The sequence below is a fragment of the Rhynchophorus ferrugineus genome, unplaced genomic scaffold (genome assembly GCF_030347505.1).
Source record: "Rhynchophorus ferrugineus isolate W39M unplaced genomic scaffold, kcgeb_rfMv2 rfM10, whole genome shotgun sequence".
In the NCBI taxonomy this organism is placed as follows: Eukaryota; Metazoa; Arthropoda; class Insecta; order Coleoptera; family Curculionidae; genus Rhynchophorus; species Rhynchophorus ferrugineus.
In genome coordinates, this window is record NW_027472589.1 from 10,930,190 (window position 1) to 10,949,998 (window position 19,809).

A 19,809-nucleotide genomic window follows, 5' to 3' on the forward strand; every position below is an offset into this window, starting at 1 on the left:
CTTTTTTCAACACAACATCAAAAACGCATCGTTCACTTTATTTAATTGACGTCGATATATATCTGTAGTCATTCAGATTTACCATATGTACAAGAAGACTTCTCATATAAATAAATGCAGTATATAAAAAAACAGTTGATTCATTAACTGCTAAGCTATCTGAGAGCTCTTTGAGAGTTTGAACTCGGCTCCCGATTAGCGAGTCTTTGAATTCGTTATCTTCAAACAATTTTGGTCCTATAAGCTGTTGTTTATCATCAACATCAAAATTAATGTGGTAGTTGTTGAAATCAAATCGAATTATAGGGATATAATGTAGCAGTATCACCATAGAAAGTTTCATAGAGATGTTTGATGGGCTTAATCACCAGTTTTCTCAATCAAGCAATAATGATGCATGCAATTAAGCAGAGAGGAGAGAGCACGGTGACCTCGAAATCAAATAGATATACGAAGCCATCCAAGATTTCACCTTAAAACATGAAATAAAGTTGCTAAATCACAGCAACGTGGAAGCAATACAGCTACTTCACATCAGGCAGGAAATCGATAGATTGAAGCGAACCAAACCATATGAACTTGTATAGCTCTAGTTTAATTTTATTTGAATTTTGGAAATACATACTGATGTATTATTCTCGCAGTCGCCTTACTATCTATTAAAACAAGTACAACAGAACAGTAGTAATATATTAATTTGTAAATTGTACTAAGCACCATTGAAAAACCATTATTTTATGTAGAGAAATACCAAAACCATCGAATTTAACAATCAGGTTGTTTTAACTCAATTGTTCACCTCGGTAGTTCCCATTTTTTACCAACAGATATCGTTAATCAAACTGCAGGCAAGCACCTACTAATATATTTTAACGTGCTATATATTTTCAATTAACTAAATCTATTTCTATAATATTATAATCCAAAAAATTCATATTTACCAAATTTCAAAAACATCTGTAGATATCTGAATTAATTTTCAGATTTATTTAAAAATGTAGTTGAATATATTTAGGTATTATTATTAATCTCTTAGAACGTCAACAATCTGCCCGGGGGCAATAAGTATTATTATATGATTTCCGTTATATAATATAACCATCCTGACATGTAGATCACTTCAGTAAGTGATCTGCTGTACAACTTATAATCTAAATCTTATTGTAGATACTATTCTAACTTATTTTAAAGTCTATCCTAACTTATTCTACAGATTACTAAATCTCATTCTATGTATCTATTAATCAGTTCGTATGGTAGTTTGTGTTTGAGCCTATGCACTATACTGTCATCGCACACATTTAACTGTTTGACGAGTGCATTGGGATGCAATAATAGTCTTTCAGAGTTCTTTGCTCTAACACTTCGAATCACACTCGTTTTTGGTTCTAAGGGGATATCGCGGTGAATCAATTTGTTGGACACGTAGTCACTATCTAATCGACGATGACTTTATTATGAAACCTTTGGAGAATATCTATGTAAGGTTAGGTAGTAGTACCCCACAGTTCAATACCATAGGTCCAAATGGGCCTAGGTATTGACTTATACAGCAGAACCTTGTTATCCAATGATAATTTAGATTTACGCCCTATCAGCCAATATATTTGGTTTAGTTTAAGCACAAGCTGTTTACGTTTTATCGCTATATGTTTTTTCCATGACAAACTTCAGTCGATCAAAATAAGTATTATTGTTTCTCATTTTATTCTCTATTGCCAGGACCACCACTGTTTCTAAATTTTCTGTGTTTATAAAATGTTGGTCAGCCAAACCATGCAAACCATGTTCTATCAAAGTAAAAACTAAACTTAGTAAGTATACACTTAGTAACAGAGCTTGATATAAATATCGCAAGCGTCCGATAAGATACTGGATAAGATACTGGATAAGATAGTCTATAGCAAATCCCGCAAAACTAATTCACAGTCTTTCTACGTTATGTCAACCAACTAATCTCACAAATATTTAAACCGAATCAAAAATGAATATAATATTAAATATGTATATAGTCAGGTTTATCAAGATAAGTTAATTAATCTTAAATATCCCATATAGAGTAAAGGTCAATTAGCTATTAATAAAATATCGAAAAAATTAATAGATCTCAATCTGTATTAATTAATCTTAAATATTCTCATAAAGATCAGAGGTTAATTAAATACCAATAAACAGTATAACATTAAAAACTGATATGCCTTATTAGATAATTAATCTTAAATAGTCCATAAATAATTAACTTTAATTAAGAACTATTAAAATGAGATAAATGTAATTTTTAATAAACATAGATAAAGTATTAAGTCCTAACATGAAGTCAACTGTGTATATTCTAGTTTATAATCTAATATTATAATGTTATAATATTATTAAATTACATACAGATTAAAGTGAGAGTTATGAAATAATACATTAAGTCAACCAAAGAATATTAACTATTATATATACTAACATAATCAATCATATGTCCGGTTTGAAGATTCAGTCAGGTCAGTTGACAGTCAACAATGAATCAAACGTTAAAAATTATTATGAGGCAGTGTCACTTTTTGTCTTAATATCAATCAATTAAGCTTAAATTAATTATCATAAATATAAGTAACAACTTCTTTTTTCACGTTTTGCATTTAAAATATACAGTTTGCCAGTTCTTACGATTAGCTAGCGCAATTTTCAAGCATCGAGCTTTTTTGATTATATCGAAAGTAGTCTTAAACTGTTTATATCCTGAGTTTTTTTTGGGTTAATTTTCATTCATTTCCTTTAGTAATAAATGATATTCCAGATCATATAATATAAAAATCGACGTGGTGTCACAAGGACTATTAATCCATTTGTGTGTTTTATCATTAATTATTTTAGGGATAAACTTTGGCCAAACTGGACATTTGATGAAATTCAAGAAATATCATTGCTCCATTAATTTTTTCAATTAAAAATTATTATTTTGATCAAAGGATAATTCCACATTTACGCATCTTTTTTTCTTATAATCCTTCATTATGGTAGGTGATTTGTGTACATTTGGAGGTCACAACTTTCATCTGAAACAATTTTTTCAAAAAAAAAGTGTCTCTTCTATGTTTACACTAAAACAACGAAAATTAATATTGGAATTGTTATTTGTAAATTAATATATAAATTATTTTTTGGAATGTGAAAATCAAGTACGAATTTTATTATTTTTTTTACATTTACGTGCAATAAATATAGTAAAAGTTCAAATATTTCTTATCTTGTAGATCACAGAGAAGCTATATATATATATATATATATATAAATATATATATATATATATATATATATATATATATATATATATATGTAAATGTTCATAGCTATTGATTAAAAACTCTAAGTGCTAAACTATTCTATTCTAGAGTAGCAGTAGAGGAAAATTTACGGCAGTGATTAATTAATTTAAACAACTTACTAACTAATCAGCTATCCCAACATCATATTGCAGTCCTTCATCAGCTGCATATGTGTCATTTGCTCGGCTTGCTGCTGATGCATGCTGTTCTTTTCGAGCCCTTCGAGCTTACTCTCCAGAGTGCTATGCCGATTGTCAACTTCTTAGAGCTTCTGCTATCAGCGGTAATATTAAGCTCGTTCACAATACTGGAAGTTGCTTCATTAAATAAGCACGGAGGTGCAAGGGCTCTTCCTGCAAAGGAGTAGTCAAAAGTCAACCTCAGCTTCGCGCGGTAATGTATTTAGATCTGATTCAACAAAGCATTCTTCCTGTCAAGCCTGTATTACGTCACGCGCTCCGCACATTAGACCAGAGGACGCTCATCAAAAAGCGTTGGGAACTACCGACTGAAAACAGTCGATAGACGCAATACAGTTGAATCAGTCGCTAGTCAAAAAACTAGCGACAGAAAATAGTATTTACTATTTTCAGTCAAATGCACGGTTCGGCTGTTTTTCTCAATTCGTGATGTCAGACGAAGATGTACAAACCCTTTCCTGTATAAATTGTGAGAGAGGAAAGGACGGAGATAATTGCTTGGAGCAGTTAGTTTTATATGTGTTTATATTTTCCAACGGATGTATAAAGGAATGGGATATGTACATATTCGTTCACGTACTAACTTTAAAAAAGAAAAGGAAGATAGTAATTGCTGGATATTATTAACATGTAATTTATAATTTCAACGAAGTAGAATTACTTTTATATTTGAATGTTCTGTGGATCTGTAAGAAGGAATGGAATTTTTCTATGTAATGGAATAATATCCCACAAATATTTTATCGTATTTTAATATGTTAATTGCTATTTTGAAATAGTATACTATAATAATTATAGACAATACAATAGAACTTAAATAAAACCTAAAAACGGAAGATAACCATAAATACTAAATAAAAATTGAACATGTGTATCATATAAAAAAACTAATTCATAACATAATTAAAAATGATCGCACAATAACTACTAGAGTTTATTAAATAAATTAATTGTTTTATTTGTTATTGAACGGAAATATTTCTTAACAAAAATCCAGACAATAATCGAAATATTACCCTATTATATTAACAATCTTGAAAAATATCGTTCCAAAATACTGCTATATTAATATACAATATATTGTTATTTACAAGAAAACTACCAAAATAAAATCATAAAACTATATATAATACATATAAATCTATATAAGCCTAAGTTCGGCATATTTTTGTCAAGGTCGCGGCTAGGACGACAGAGCCAGGACGTAAAAAATCAGTCGAATGAAACTAGTAGAACCAAAAATAGTAACCAAAAGTACATGATTGAAACAGCCGATAGTAAATAGTAACAAAACAAGTCGGACCGAAAATAATGACTGAAAACAGTCACTGGTAAAAAGTACTAAAATCAGTGGAATGAAAAATAGCTACTGAAACAGTCGGTACTAAAAAGTAGTCAATTACTAAACAGTCGTTAGTCGATTTCAGTCGATAGTTTCCAACACTACTTATAACTATTAAATAGTTTGATAAATGTTGATTATGAAATTAGAAAAAAGTGATTTTTTTTCAAGCCACTACACTAACTTCCGCCATTAACAAATAAAGTCGAATCATTAAAAACTGAAGAACTCGCCATCGAAAGGACAACCGGTATTGTTTTGCGTCCCGTCCGTGCAAGGCGTAAGATTAAAAGTCGTCGTATGGCGCAGACGAAGGTAAAAAAATCCCGATACAAGCCCGCGTCCCGAACCGATATACGACCGGCGAAAGTGTTAAATCTAACCGGCGAACCATTTAACATCTTCAGCTGCGCCGGATAATTTATAATTGCTGCGCAGCGGGTCGGAGCTATCGTGAATAAGCCAAATAATTATTGGACGGGACAGGACGGCCTGCCTAACGGTCGGATCGCCGACTGCGCTCAAATTGATAACTGGATGTTCGGCATTGGGCGCACGGCGCTGGTACGGGAGTCGTAAAGTCGAATATGGAGGCCCCCGGTGGTGGTTTCTTTTCTTCGTGGCGTTCCTTTTTGGTCGTCGGTCGGTTTTTTCGAGTGGAGAGCCGCCCGCCAAATTGAGCCGTCACGTCGAGAGGAAGTTGTTTGCTCATTATCGGTTATGTTTTATGAAAATTATTGTTCGTCAATGGACCGTCGCCCCGTCCGAAGCGGGTCGTTTCCATTATTTTACATTCAATAACAGCAATCTAAATAATCCAGAACATCAGATATACCTTGTCGATTTCAATCTGGACTAGTTGATGTTGTAGTATTATCTCACGGATCCCCATTGTGATCATCACTCACCCCTAGTATTATCTCATGGGCTGAAGTAATAATTAACCTCAAAAAATTAATGATCTTGTTATCTAAATTAAGGAAACTCAGGATAATATATCATCAAACCAGATTTCCAGAAGTCAAAATAAGATTAAAGAATGGTAAACGACAACGCAAATGAAAAATCTAAAGGGTTAAAAGTAACTATATTCACAGCTTCATGAGTAAACACTGCTTGGAGAATAAAAACATATAGTGACAAAACGCAAACAGCTTGGGCTTAAACTAAACCAAATGTATGAGCTGATACGGCGTCAATCTAAATTAACTTTAGATAACACAGTTTTGCCTTATAGGTCAATACTTAGGCTTATTTGGACTTATGGTATCGAACTGTAAGGTTCTATTAGCAAATCAAACTAACTATCCTTCAGAGATTTCAGAATAAAGTGTTCCGAGTCATAGTCGAAACGCCATATCACGTTTCCAACAAACTAATTCAGCGCGATATTCCCTTAGAACCCATAACGAGCGTGATTTATAGTGCAAGGATCTCTGAAAGACTGTTGTTAGTGCATCCCAATGCACTTGCCAAGAAGTTAAATGCCTAGTCACTTGCCTAGAATAAGTTAGAATAGTCTTTAGAATAAGTTTGCGTAAACTTTAGTATAAGTTAGATTAGTCTCTAGAATTAGATTTAGACTTTATGTTTGTACAGCTGATCACTTACTGAAGCGATGTTCTACATGTCAGGATGGTTATATTGTATAACGGAAATCATGAAATAATACTTACTGTCCACGGACAGATTGTTAAATTTCTAAGAGATGAGAAACCAACCGATTGAAGGTTACTGAAGGAAATAACTCTTATTTGGGAGAATTTTACCATAAAAGATGTAGATATTAGACCTACTATTCTAAAAGAAGTTGCGATGGAAATAAAAGAAAAGAATAATTTTTAATTACCAGGTCATTTTTTGACATGTTATTTGAATTTCCAATTTTCCAGTTGGAAACAGCATGACCCCGACAGGCTGGCAAAGTTAACCCACCCATACTGACAAATCCTGCAAAACAAAGAATATAATATTTTAATTATGCCTAGCTAATAGGATGCCCTAATGAATTTGAATGTTTGTGTATATCAAAGTCATTTAAGACTTTTCCAAATAGCTTAATTATATTGATATCTAATAATATATTTGTATGAATTTAAATTGATATCGAATGATAATGAATAATTTAATTTGCCTGATAGTTTCATACTTGGACGATATGTCCTTTCAAGTGAGGATCGGTGACGCAGTCTCCTCTCGGAAACAGATTGCCACAGGAGTCCTGCAATGTACTCCACTAGCCCCTGCCCTATTCAACCTTTACAGGGCTGATCCCACTCCACAAATATTCCCACACAGCATTTTATGCGGATGTTACAGCTTTCTTGCCACCGGTTACAGTCTCGACGCCATCCGCGACAGACTTCAAGTCCAACTGAACCTGGCGATTGCGTGGTACAAATTCTGGCGCCTTCAAATCGATAAAGTCCCTATCGTCTGGCTCCAAAAGGTATCATACCTCGGTCTCCAGTTCGACCGTAGGTTCTATTGGTCAACCCAAATCCAGCACGCTATCTGCAAAGGCAATGACGTGTAGTCTGCAATTTCCACTCCTATGCAGAAAAGGTAAACTCCCAATCCCCCAGAAAGCGACTCTGTATAAAATGCTGGTCCGTCCAGTGTGCCTCTTCGGAGCACAGATGTGGTACAGGTACGTCTCTGAGAGACTTGCACTACTCCAAATGTTCCAGCCAAAAAGTTCGTGCGTTATGCAATGCCCCATTGTGTATGAGGTCAACACTTACCTCGAATCAGGTATCCCGTTCGTGAAGAGTTTCACACATACTCAGTGTAAGGTTCTCCCTAAGCGCTTTAGAACACGACAACATCTTGATAAAATCCCTATTCATACACAAACCTCGGTAGATAACCAACTACGACAATCCCAGCCGTAACCCAGGGACTCTGTCGCCCGCATAACACTTCACCATCCCGAACCCGAAGCGACATCAACAAAAGACCATTTGGTTCTAGCTTGAACATTGAACCATAATACCTCACTGTATTTAAACTCAAAGATAATCTATTATAAATCCACGAATTCTGTCCAACGGTGATTGAATTCACAAACTTGCTCACTCAAAAGTACATAAAAGTTACAATAATCGTAATTATTGCACATTATGCAACAGTATAGCGATCTGTAATTAAAAAAAGGTCTTCATAATATTCTGGTTTATCTAATCTACAAATTAAAAAACACCCTTGACCCATCTTTTGGGTTTCCTACCACAATCCCGATTCCAACCTGCAAATAAAATGAATAACAAGGCTAAAAAAATCAACGCCTTTGCATTAAACAGAAAAAATAGGCGGACATATCAAACACATCATTCTAATAGAGAATTTAAACGAGAATTTAATCTTCTACAGAATCACTACATAGTATAAAACAAAGTCGCCTTTTCCGTCCCTATATCCCTATGTGCGCTTAAATCTTTAAAACTACGCAACGGATTTTGATGCGGTTTTCAAGAAGAAGGTTTATATGTATAATACATGCATAATATACTAAGGCAACATTGGTAATTTTAGAGGTTTCTAATGTGATGTTGTAAATTAACCTATTTTTTTTAGGCTTATTTAGCAATTAGCAAAAACGCTGCCTAACCCTACGAGTTAGATCAAATTAATGTACTACAGTATTGTACACCATAAAAAGGTCTACAAAAAAGTCCGCGATGGTATATGTTTATCTTTTAGGGATAACCCACATTAACCATTTTTATTGTTTACTTTTTACGTGAAAAAATGGCTTATTTACGAAGCTATTTTAAGCAATACGGCATTAATCCTTATCGAATTAAGTACCTTAAATACAGTGTGCAATTAATATAGATCAATATGGTTCCTTACAGCATGTAAATTAAACAAATTTTTTCGGAGATATTACAAATTTAAAATTTGCGTTTAAAAATGTGTAATGTAATAAAAATTGTATGAATTTAGATATTCCAAAGATAGCAGGAAATCTTCATAGTAAGTATAGGGGAAGAGGAATTGTTTTACTCCAAATTTAATGCGTGCAGGCCAAGGGCAGTAATGAATGAACCAAAAATACTGGATCGATTTTAATCATGTTTTCATTGAGTGACATAGGCATATATATTTTATGCCCGTGCAAAGTCGGAGCGGGCCGCTATGTTTTTATATACAACGTTCATATTTTTTCTGTAGTGTATTTAATTTAGTATCAGCATTGCACCCGTGCGAAGCCGGGGCGGGTCGCTAGTAATGAATAAAATCCAAGATCTGTTATAACACATCCTAAGCGTGGTATTAGAAGACAAGGTAACATTTAAATACATATTTATCTGGGCCGTTCAAAACAATATTGTCTTTCGAATATTTAGTGCTGTTTACATTGAGCGGTCAATATGACGTTAATTTACCAGAAGATTGAACCAACAACCATTTAAAAGGTTGACACAAGTCAAACATTACCTTTCATGTGTTCAAAGAATCAATGGATAGAATGAAAATCTGCACATCCTACCTGGAGTAGAAAATATTAAGAGAACAGGCCCAAACCGTGACAAGACAACAAAACCCGATCCCCTCCCCGCCCCGCCTCGTGCGTTCCACATCTCACAATACGAGCGTATCCTCATTGTTGACCAACAAACAGACGAAAACCTATTTTCTGTTTAGATAGGGATCTCTTCCGCATATCTCGTTGCAAAAAAGGAACTCACAGATTATTCGATCATCCCATTCATGATGCGGACTCATCAATTATGACGTCCCGTCGCTCGCCAATGACACGTTCGACATTGTGCGACCGAGGATCGGGTCCATGGGTCTGTGTTGGTGGTCTAACAGCGTGAAACCGTGTCATTATGGGTACATAAAGTGCCCATTTGTTAAATGTAGCAAAATTGGGGTGTCTAGTCTAAGATAGATATATTATTAGGTTATATTAATGACAATTGATATATATATATATATATATATATATATATATATATATATATATATATATTATCGAAGGACGTAAAACTGCAATTAAGCACACAGTTATAATACTTAGTACTTACTTTATAATACTTTATAATAATACTTACTTTATAATGTAGGTTAAGGTTAGGATTGTGTTTCATTATATTTACATTGAACTCTTTTCCATACCACCTATGAGTTAGAGTTCGTTTTTTATGTAGTTGTATCCCCTGGAGGCCTAACCTTATTAACAATTGTATATCCATATAATATATTGTACATTCATTAGAGAGCATATATACCTTTTACGCTTACTTCTTGTGACCTTCGGTACAGTGTTTCCTTGTAAAGACCTTTTGATATCACTGTATTCCTCCTTAGTTTGGTCTGTTAATACCTGTATACATCTTTTTTGATAAAACTATATTTAATTACTGCCCTCTCCTTAATGAATTTGCCATATCTGCAAAATAGTCACTATTATTTCTCTCCTTATACATTTTAACCAAATGCTCATGTACATTGTGAGCAATTGCACACATATTTGTTCACATAAATCTTTCGCCGCCTTTCATTCGACGAAAATTTCTTCCCAGCGAGCATTCTTTTGAGACCTGATAACAAGAAATAGTCGCTAGGGACCAGATCTACGGAGAATACGGTGGATGCGGAAGCAATTCGAAGCCCAATTCATGGATTTTTACCATCATTTGTGACACGGTGCATTGTTTTGGTGAAGCCGCACTTTCTCAAATGCGGATATTTTTCAAGGATTTCGTAATTCAAACGGTCCAATAACTCTATGTAATAGTCGCTGTTGATGGTCTTTCCTTTTTCAAGGTAGTCAATGAAAATTATTCCATACGCATCCCAAAATACAGACGCCATAACCTGGCCAGCCGACTGCTTTTTCCCACGCTTTGGAGCGGGTTCATCGTGTGCTGTCTGGGATGACTGTCGATTGGACTTCGGAGTGAAATGATGGAGCCATGTTTCATCCATTGTCACATATTGATGCAAAAACTCGCTTTTATTAAGCTTGATCATCTTCAGACACTGCTCCGAATCATCAACTTGTCGTTTTTAGTCAAAAGTGAGCTCGCGCGGCGCCCACTTTGCACAGAGCTTTCTCATACCCAAATATTCGTGAATGATATGATGCACAAGTTCAGTTGATACCATCATCATTATCATTTGTGATTTTTTTGTGGATTTTTTAAATGTTTTCGTCGGTAACAACTTCTTTTTGACGTCCACTGTGTTCACCGTCTTCGGTGCGGTTTTCAGCACGTCTGAACTTAGCATACCAATCCTTGATGGTTGATATTCCTGAGGCAGTATCCGGAAACTCGGCATCAAGCCAAGTTTTTGCTTCAACTGTATTTTTTCCCTCCAAAAAGCGCAAACACAACGAAAGTTGCTTCAGTCAAAATGCAACTCATAATTCACAAACTAATGATCCAACAGCTATCAAATTTATACACGTATCTTTTGAGGGTCAGGGCTAACTAAAAAACATATGGATTTAATTTTAGTAGCGCGATCTATGTGTCAGGCAGGGGACTTTTCAATTGACCTGATATCAAAGGAGTATTTATGACTTTTTCAAATAGCTTAATTTGTCTTACATGATGTTAACGGAACATAAGATGCAATTAATAAAAAAGGATCGTCCGCGAAATATAATAAATTCCGAAATGTGAATTTACCGAAGACACGACATCCGGATCATGTGCGTCGTCGATTTTCCTCGACCGATCACCCATCGTGTTCGAAAATGTGGCTGTTCCGAGCTCCACGAAAACGACTGTTTCTGTTAGAAACCCTGTCCACCCCGCGGGGCGTCTCATCCTTACAAATTGCTCCGGGTTCATTGTTTGCTTTTCACGGGACACCCGTGACGTTTAAATTTTGTGCAAAATACAGACGTTCGTGGCCGAGCTGACGGCGAAAAATGACACACACTTCGGAGTCGTTGTCGGCCGGACGATTTGTTTATCAACAATGGGGAACATCTGTATTTTCAGGCCACGAACAGGTTGCCATGAAACGGCGAGCAAGACGAAAAAAAAGACCGTACAAGTACAGATACACAAATCGCGAGACTTAAGCTGGTAGAAATACCTTCTGGTCAGTTGAAATATTGCGGTGGACACATCTGCCGCCATATATCATCTAGATGGATCATACGATAATATATCGCGTGATCCTGAGTTAGTATAACTAAATTTAAACGATCAAAATACGTGGTTTTTGTCGTAATACAGGCGTATCACTGAAGCTTATCAGCCTATTGTATTCTTTCATCTTTTTTTTTCGATTTATGATATAATATAGCATTGGAAACTATCAACTGAAAACGACTATCGAGAAAAAAAATCATATTCAATTTATTTCATAATCCTATTCTTACCATTTTATATTAAGAAAAACAAATATAATAAAGAAACAATTTCATTAGCTGTACTTTTTGTGACCTATAGTAGATAACTTTTTAAGAATTAATTACACCTTACATTGGATATGTTTAGTCCAATCTTAGTTTTCAAATTAATTTATTATTACCGTATTTCATGTTTTAAATCGAAATCTTGGATCACTTCGTATATCCATTTGATTTCGAGGTCATTGTGCAGCTTTTTTTGTTGGTTATATAGTTATAAGCATTAGTAATTAATGGTAGAACAGTGTTTAGGCTGTGTTGGATTTCTGTGTGGCTTTATTTCAGCCCCATATTTGCACCCCATAAGTCCAAATTCGGTTTTTGATTAATAAACCAATTACTTTGACGCCTTTAGATCAACTTGAGGGTGTCTTCCGACTAACCAGTACAGTTGCTTTACTTTGAGTCTAATCTGCTCTGCTTTTTGTCTAAGATAATGTTTTGAGTTCTCCTACCATTGAGATATATGCCGAAGTATTTAACTCATTCTGCTTGAGGAATCAGGCATCCATCAAGTGATATAATACGTTTTTGTCATTTCGCCCCAACGCAAAATTAACATGGATAAAGATTTAGAGATATTAAGCTGCATTTTTCAGTCTCTAGTCCTTTTATAGATCTTGTTGAGTGCTATTTGTACTTTTTCTACAATTTCAGGCAGATATTTGCCTTTTGCTATGATAATTGTGTCGTCGGCAAATGTTCTAAGTACTGTTTCTTTTGTTGTTGGGATATCTGCAGTGCAGAGCAGATACAGGAGTGGTGCCAAGACACTACGCTAAGATTATAGTAGATATGAAAAACATTGTTTGTTCAGAAAGATTTATTATTCTATTTTAATAATATTTGCTTTCTAAATTGTTGAAAAAACCTAGTTGAATATAAAAATAAGACATGTGTTGTTTAAAAAAAAATCTGAGAGCTGTTTAGGATGCCGATGATTCCGTTTCGTCATAGGACGATACGTTTGAGTGTTTGGGTAAATATGTTATTGTGTTAAAATAAAGAAGAATGAACTTGAAAATATTATTTTATTCACAAGCCATTAACGATACATTTTTTAAATGAATATATGCTGATTAGCACACACTAAAGCACACCTTTTATTTTTTCCAGTGAGACTCGTCTTTGGACATTTTCCCTTGTGGAAAAAATCAGGAAGGGCTTTCTGAAATGGCAAACAGTAATCTGCTAACATTCAGACGCTTCATTTGTCTTGGTATCTCTTCTCCATCTCCGTCATGTCCTGTTATGCTTTCTCTTCACTCACATTCTGAATTTTCCAAAAGTAGTCGAGATGAGACGAAAAAATCGAGGTGAAATGTAGTTTTATCATTATATGTAGTTTGTAGTTGCGGTTTTGATTGATTGCTTTATGATTGCCTAAAAAATTTCTCTATGACTTCCTTATAATTATTCCACCCTTCTTTTTGAGGATCCATCATGGTCGTAATGAATTGTGGGCCTGTCATTGCTCAGAAAGGCCTGGAAACTTTGAAACTATATATATGAGGCAATCTCCAATTTGGAAGTGGTTTTGCTTCATCATCAATTCCAACTGTGTATGCAGAGGCGATAAAAGAACTTTATACAGTAATTTTAGTTTGCGAAGAACTACTCCCAGATATTTTTCTATATTATTTTCGTTTTGAACGTACCAAAATATATAGAAATCAGTTGAAAATACTGAAATGTTTTTCTTGTTGCAGACTTGCGTAAGGCTGTGGTTGCTGTTTTTGTATTTTTCTGGAGTTTAATATAGAGACCGCTATATCACTCTATAAAAAAAATCTGTTGGCGTTGCAGCCAATTACCATTAGAAATTCATATTGATATTATTCTATCGTGCTTTTCCATTTTTTATTTCATAATAACAATTCTGGACATTGCAAGCATCAATTTAAACAACTATTAAACAATCAGACCTAAATGGTAATCATGGAATGTCCAAAATTGCAATTACGATGTTCATTACTTTGATTTGATTGTTTTTGGCGTTTGATGTAAATAAATATAATGCCGAAGCGCATCAAATACTCCAAGAAGCTTTTGGTGATGCTGTTCCAACATATCCTTATTCTAGGTTTTGGTTTCAACGATTTATAATTCAGTCTTAGTAGTGTAGCAATTTATCGGTTGAAATCGTTAGTGTCTTAGAAAACCCAAAGGATAGATCAAGGACGTTTTTTAATTTGTAGAGACGAGGACTCGAGAATTTTGTTAATAAAATTTTTATTAGATATAATTAGTACAATCTTAATTATAATTTAATTTATTACTAACTTTCATTTGTACTTGGATTAATTCACAAGCAAGACGAGTGAGAGAAAATACATCAATATGTATTCCTCAATTATAAAATTATAATTATTCATTAATTATTAACTTATAGATATAGTTTACACTAAAGGTATACACTTTATATAAATTCGTATGGTTTGGTTCGCTTCAATCTCCTGACATCCTGCGCGCTGTCCAGCAGTTGTATTGCTTCCACGTTAGTATGATTTAGTAATCTTCTTTCGTGTTTCAAGGCGAAATCTTTGATAACTTCGCAAATCCATTTGATTTCCAGGTCATCGTGAAATTCTTCGTTGGTTACGTAGCGATAGGCATTGAATAACCTTGTTTTAACAGCATTGTATGACTAGTTCATTTGAATGCTTAGTGCAATCCCATATTTGGTCCTATAGGCTTTATAATTGTCTTATAGATCAACCTCTTTGATTTTAGATCAAGTTGAGAATGTCTTCTGTCCAACCAGTATAATTATTTTATTTTGGTACTAATGTGTTTTGTTTTTGTCTAACATGATGTTATTTCTTAATCGCAAATCAACATTAATGTTAGAAGATTACAGACCAAATATCCCAATAAACGAAAGCGATTTATTCATTCATTCATTGGTTCTTTACACATTTTCTTTAGGATAATTTAAGCTGTAAACGATTTATTCCCTTTAAACTATGCCCTCTTTTAGTTTGGTTTTTACGAATATTATTCCGCTCTAATTGTACCACTGGTAATTCTCTTCAAATACTCTTCATCTTCATACATTTCCTCAGGTCTCTTGCGGCGATATGTTATAGGCTCTCTTGGCTTATCTATTACAATTAATGAACATTTACAGTACACGGCCGACCGACACGGTTAAAAAAATATGGTGTGAAGAATTTATACGAGAATTCTACCGAGGACAGACATCTTCGCTGATAAACAATCCATGGCGCGTTACTATCGACGATATCATCGTCCCCCTCTGACTAATCTGGTTCGCATCATTAATCAAAAGGAAATTTTGCAAATTCTCCTCGTGCTATTTAATCTGCATCCATCATATTCAGTTTAATAAAGCGGCAAGTCCACAGTAGTGCTTCATCAATTATCCTAGTGGATATTTATTCGCGCGTAGAGGGTCTTTGTCATTCGGCTTGTTCGGGCCTTGCTGCCGTTGACATTTTTAACTCCTTACTTGTTCAGCTTCTGTCAATGCAAATGATATAGTAATAAAATACCTTAGTAATCTATTTCTATCTCAATTTTTTGGTCCAAAAACTATTTAAGAATATTGATAAAATATGTGTATGGATTCCAAATATATTTTTATTAAGTAGTACTTAGCTATAGTCTATTCAAAGTTTTTTTTAATAAAACGTCATGGATATTTGTGACGTCGAAACATCGCAATGTTGCCGCATCAACTCTGAGTTTTAGTTCAGTTTGGCTTTGACATACAAAAAATTGTAATCTAAATAAAATAATTAAACAAAAATGTTATGAAATATAATTTATTTTAACATTATAGTACATCTATACATATATTATCGAAGGACTTAAAACTACAAGTAAGAACACAGGTATAATAGTTTGTAGATTAGATTTGTTTTGTTTACATTAAACTATTTTCAACACTATCCATAAGGTGGAGTTTCTAGGCGCGTTTTTTTATGTGGAATCCTCTATATCTATCTCATTTAGTTTTCTTTTTTTTTAATCCAAAAATTTTTAAAAATATTTAAGAATATTGATTAAAAATAGTATGGATTCTAAACATATATTTATTATGTAGTACCTAAGCTGTGCTTAGTGCAATCTTAATTTATAAATTAATATATAACTATTCCTGTTGTGCTGTAATTGCATTAATAGTGCGGAATAAGTATATCAATACAAATTTCGCGAATTAACCTTAAATTAGATTAAGCTAAAGTTGGGCGTAACACTTTGACACTACCACTACTTTGACAAAAAAATTCCCTGCTGCTGCGATTTAGTAACTTATTTCATATTTTTGGCCAAAATCTTGGATCAGTTGGTATATCCATTTGATTTCGAGATCATCGTGTAGTTCTTTGCTTACGTAACGATAAGCATTGGTAATTAATAGAAGAACGTTGTTTTGGCAGCGCAACCCCATATTTGTACCATATAAATCCAAAAAGTCTTTATTAATATATATTGACTGATACACCAATCTCTTTAATCTTAGGTTTGGAATTGGGAATTGGGAGAGAGTCTGACCTGGTCTTAACCAACTACATCGAGAAAGTAGTTAATGAAATAATCATTACCTCAAGGAAACAGTTTGGAGCAATCGAAGAAAATATGTGTACTCTTCAATATAACTCTAAAAAGCGTCTTATTTGTTTGTTATCAATGTGATATACAAAATCAATAAGATAAACAGGTCCTTTTAATAACCCTTGGAGTTGCATTAAATTAGTTTCAATTCCACATATATCTGAAACCCAAGATTTGTTTTTAATAATTTCTTAGAACATCAACAATTTGCCCGTGGGCAATAAGTATTATTATATGATCTCAGTTATATAACATAACCATCCTGGCAGGTAGAAGGTTACTTCAGTAAGTGATCTGCTGTACAATTTATAATCTACATCTTATTCTAGATACTATTTTAACTTATTTTAAAGTTCTATCCTAACTTATTCTTAAAACTATTCTAGCTTATTCTAGATGTTATTAAATCTCACTCTATGTGTCTATTAATTAGTTCGTATGGTAGTTTGCGTTTGAGTCTATGCACTACACTATCATCGCGCAGATTTAACTGTTTGGCGATTACATTGGTATGTATTAATAGTCTTTCAGAGTACTTCGCACTAGCACTTCGAATCAGACTTGTTATGGGTTCTAAGGGGATGTCACGTTGAATCAGTTTGTTGGGCGCGTAATATGGAGCATCGACGATGACTCGCAACACTTTATTCTGGAACCTCTGGAGGATATCTATCTTAGATTTGCTAGTAGTACCTCCCAGTTCAATACCATAGGTCCAAATAGGCCTAAGCATTGTCTTATACAGCAAAACTTTGGCAAAACAATGGCTTTTGTTGTGCCTGCATTATTATATAATATAGCAGATTACCATTATTTTTGCTTGACTTTGACTTGAAACTTTTACTATTCCTGTATCCAAAATTTCCATCTGATATTCATCCAATTTTATCCAGTTGCAACTTCAGATTGATGTGTTAGAAATAAAAAAATAAATCGGTCACGGAATACTGAACAAATCAACAAGCCTTCGACATCCCATGATCGTGATTTTGATGAACTAATTGGAGATACATGATCTCAATCGAAATCTTGATTTATGGTAGGATTAACGTTACAGCGATAGAATTCTTCCACAGAATGATATCATAGTGTCGAACACGGAAGCAGCCAAAAGATAGATGGGCCACTAATTAAATATGTATGCGTCTAAATGCCTGGCAGGCGTTGTCTTCGACAATTTACCAACTATAACTTTTAATTTTTTTAGTCCTGTTATTCGTGTTTGAATTGTGTAATTTACCGATTAGAATCGAGTCTACGGTAGGAAACTCAAAGGGTTTTTTAAATATCTGGACATGATAACTGACTTTTCTTGATTACAAAGCGGTATACTGCTACACAGTAGCCAACATAACTACGACAGCAGAGTCGAAATTCAGCAGTAATTAATTGACGTATTATTGAGTTTATTAATAGATTTTTGTATGTTCAATTTGTGGATGTATTTGGTTGTTTTTAACATACCATGGGGGATCCATATAAGCACTACAGAAATACAATGTATTTTTAATAAATAACTGGTGCTGTTACGAAGCTCTTATCAATTATTTGTTGAATCTGAGTTAATCATCACAGGCCTTTTATAAAAATATTGCTGTACTCGCTTGGGCGGTCGGATAGATATCGGAAGGATAGAGGATTAGTATGGTCTCTCCGCAAGGATGACCCGCAAAATCGTGAACCATTTCACATTTTTCACACATAGAATGCTAAGAACGACCATATATAAAGAATATACCAAGAAAAGTTTGTCACTATACACTCGACCAAAAATAGGGAATTGTAGAATAACCCCCTCCGGTTTGTAACTGTAAAACATATATTAATCAAATGAACGAAATATGCAGGTCCTGGCTGGTTCCAGAAAGTTTCATACCGCTCTAGTTCGACCGCAGATTCCAATGATCAGCCCAAATACAACATACTATTTGTAAAGACAATGGCGTGTACAGCCTACTATTTCCACTCCTCTGCAAAAAAGTAAACTCCCAATCTCCCAGAAAGCGACTCTATACAAAATGCTAGTTCGTCCAGTCTGCCTCTACAGAGCATAGGTGTGGTACAGGTAACAGGTTAATTGAAAAGTCCCTGGCCTACCATTCCACATAATTCCCTTCCCCTGGCCTCAGATTCGGTGATCACTTTTTCATTCGATATAACCTTCTTCCCAGGGAGCATTCTTTAGAAGAAATTCGAGTCGCTTTTGATGGTCCTTCCTTGTTCAAGGTAGTCAATGAAAATTATTCCATTCGCATCCCAAAATACCAACGCCATAACCTTGCCACCCGACTGTTTGCTTTTGCCCACGCTTTGGAGCGGGTTCATCGTGTGCAGTCCACTCGAATGGCTGTCGATTGGACTTCGGAGTGGAATGATGGAGCCATGTTTCATCCATTGTCACATATCGACGCAAAAATTCGGGTTTATTACGCTTGGTCATCTTCAAACACTGCTCCGAATTATCAAGTCGTCGTTGTTTTTGGTCAAAAGTGAGCTCGCGCGGCACCCACTTTGCACAGTACTTTCTCATACTCAAATATTCGTGAATAATATGATGTACACGTTCAGTTGATATCTTTAGAGTGTTTGCTATTTCACTCAATTTCAATTTACGGTCATACAAAATCATTTTGTAAGTATTTTAAATGTTTTCGTCGGTAACAACCTCTTTTGGGCGTCCACTGCATTCACCGTCCTCGGTGCTCATTTCACCACGTCTAAACTTAGCATACTAATCGTGGATGGTTGATTTTCCTGTGGCAGTGTCCAGAAACTCGACATAAAGTCAAGTATTTGCGTCAACTGTATTTTTTCCCTTCAATAAGCAATATTTTATCAACACGCGAAATTCCTTTTTATCCATTTTTTTCAGAATAACAAAAGTTGCTTCACTCAAAATACTGTAATACAGAAACTAATGATCAAAATTATACAGGCATCTTTTGATGGTTAGGGCTAACTAAAAAACATATAGATTTAATACACGTTAAT

At 34.4% G+C, this 19,809-nt stretch overlaps 1 pseudogene; it reads left to right on the plus strand.

Moving 5' to 3' along the window:
- Positions 1-18,418: 18,418 nt before the first annotated feature.
- On the plus strand, positions 18,419-18,514 carry LOC143204377 (uncharacterized; annotated as a pseudogene).
- Positions 18,515-19,809: the final 1,295 nt, after the last annotated feature.